Source organism: Varanus komodoensis, unplaced genomic scaffold, assembly GCF_004798865.1.
Source record: "Varanus komodoensis strain SLA01 unplaced genomic scaffold, ASM479886v1 scaffold5, whole genome shotgun sequence".
Lineage (NCBI taxonomy): Eukaryota > Metazoa > Chordata > Lepidosauria > Squamata > Varanidae > Varanus > Varanus komodoensis.
The window spans coordinates 41682073-41685016 of NW_025336087.1; positions in this window are offsets into that span (position 1 = coordinate 41682073).

Consider the following 2944-nt stretch of genomic DNA (forward strand, 5'->3'; position numbering starts at 1 on the left):
CTTTCTATTCAAATCCAAGAATTCTTTTCTAAATCAGTGCCTAATGTTGGTAATAGGGTGAATGAGGGCAAGCAAACATTATAATCAATGGGAACCAAATCTAAAGTCTCATTGATTTCAGTGGATCTAGCATGATTACATATAGATACAACCCACTAATACTTGGTAATGTTAACTAAGTTTAGCTAGTTTTGGGACATAGTGACCCAACTCATAGAATGGAATGGTTTGTTAACTTTGGGTTGTTTGGGAGTACATGAGAGAAAGCAAGCATCCTAGTGCGGAATCACTTTCCTATTTCCAGTGTTCCCCTGGGTTGGTCTGTGTGGCATGTAAACCTGGAAACCTGGGTTGTTGAGGGGAAAATGAAACAGAATTATAAATAAAAAACATACTATGGGTTCTAACTCTGATTTTCACCTCCTTCAGCAACCCAGACTTCCAGGTTTGCAGGAGATGTGCCCCTGAGTTCTTCAGTGCTCTGGAAACAGGGGAGTAGTCAAGAGTCAGCACAGCTGTTTGCTCCCAAACAACCTAGGGATAACAAACCATGGTTTGTTTCATTGTGCAAATCAGGCCTACATCAAAGGGGTAATTTAATTAGCAACAGTAACAACTATGCACCTGTGTAAGCTTAGAAGCGCATCAGTTTGCTGTCCATCCTACCACATTTTCTGGTACTATCAAGGAGCAAGACTTAAGGGACTAAGATGCTGTGATAGAGATAGTATGAATAGACTTAATAAATATTATTCTTTGATGTTATTAATAGATTATTAACAAAAATTATTCTTGTGGAACTGAACAGATATATGAAGGGGCAGAGGAAAGAAGTCACCATGAGTTTTTCCCCCAATGACAATATGAATCTGGCCATGGATGGCCTCCCTAGAGGAAGCCACAGCCATAAATTTAGAACAGCTAAGCAGGGATGTCAGGATACAGAGTACACATCTTGCTCTCAATGTTTTTTTTCCCATTGACCAAGAGGACTAAGTAAATGCACTGATATGCTCTACTAAACGTATTTTAGGATTTTATTGCCCAGAAAAGAAGCATAGAAAAGATACTATATTTTAAAAATAAATTCAAGTATTTTGCATAGCTGGGGCTCTACATGGTTATGTAAGAACAGCAGTTTTCACCCCAGGCAAATTATTAAGCTGTTGGGGGTCAGGTGACAAAATGGGAGGAGAAAACAAGAGAGCATCAATTGTTTAAAGAGATAAAGGATCGTCTTCCTATAAATTAAACAAATCATGCAGCTCTCATTTGCTTTCTCGTTACATCTGTGAGAGTTGTTTGTTGTCTGGAGTGCAGTAAAGCTTCACAGTAGGTGGGAAAGAAGTACTGAGAACATGCAGACTTTAAGGTAAATTAATACAACTAATTAAATTTGCTTATAAGCTTAAGTGTTCTTTCTAGATGTTGACTTCTCCTAGCAATCCAGTTGTACTTTTCTATTTTCTGCTGTTAAATATCTGAGAATTCTCTTTCATACTGCCAAAAACCTTAGGGTTATGGGGCAGCATAGAAATAGAATTAAATAAATAAGTCATTTATATTGCATCAGTAACCTTTGTAAAATCTAATTTATCTTTTATTTTGCTTTATTACTATAGTTATATATTACTATTACTGTATGTAGTTCCTTTTGCCAAAAAAGGGGGAAATATATACTTTATTGTGCTTGTGACATGTTAACTGTAGACTAACACCTTTTTCTGAAATTACTCTTTTGGTTTCATTGTTTGCTTAGATTTGTGGCTTTTGTAAGTCTGACTCTGGCAGTGCAAGTATTCCAGTTCGGAGATGGTAAGGAAGTTTTCTAAAAAGTTTGTTTGGCATAGGACATGTTGAGCTCCTCCTCTTGGAGGATTAAAGAGTATCCCCCGTTAGCAGTTTCCCATTAAACTTGACGGGCAGGCATTCCAAAAGGCAGGCATCTGTGATGACTGGCCCTTGATAGTCAAGTGCACCAGGCGAAGGGCACTTAGCTTCTATCACATCTGTATTGTGTTACGCGTCCTCATGTCATCTTGTCTTATTGTGACCCTGTGAATGGAAGCCTCTATGACACCTGCTTAACTGTTCTAAATTCACAGCCTTGCCTTCCTTTAGGGAGTCAAGCCATCTCGAGAATGTGTTGTAAGAATGAGAAATGCTAGAACTGACCGTACCTAACACAGGGAGACTCTTGAGAGTGCCCAAATGTCATAACTTTGTAGAAGCTAAATGACTACTCCTAGATATAACTTATAGGCTAATCTTAATGCCAATAATTATAAAACTGAACTACAGCATTTTGGTCCAGATGTCATTCCTCAATCCCTGCCCCTCCCCTGCCCCTCCAAGCACACCTTTCTTTGGATGTTCTGGAAGAGTCATTTAACATGTTTACATCCCTTTTAAAGCCTGTGAAGGAGAAGATTGTGATAACAGCCCAAGTGAGGAGAAGCTGAATACACCTCTGAATACCTTTAATGTTCTAAATCATCTCAATGCTGAGAAGAAGAGCAAGAGTGCTGATGTTTTACCTTTTATTGGGATCACAGATGGTATGTTGCTTGCTGTATGTACAACTGCCTGTTGATTTTCATAGCTGCCTAGATCTTTTTGAGGGGAAAATATTCTAGGAAAGTATGATTACATAATCATAAGCTTGTTCACTCAGCAGTAAGTCCCACTGATTCCAACTGTATATCTATCCCTAACTGAAAACATAGCTGTTGAAATGGTGAGTTTCCCTGTTGGAATTCTGTTTCTAAATGGCTAAGGGGAAACCTAAAATTGAAACATCTGTGTCAGCACAACCAACCTTTGATTTTCACTAACTTTGAAGGATGGCTTGACATACTATCATCCTAATCATGCCCATGGCAACTGTTATTTCCATCAAAATTGCATATAGAAGTATTTCCATATTAGATCAAGTGATGCTTTG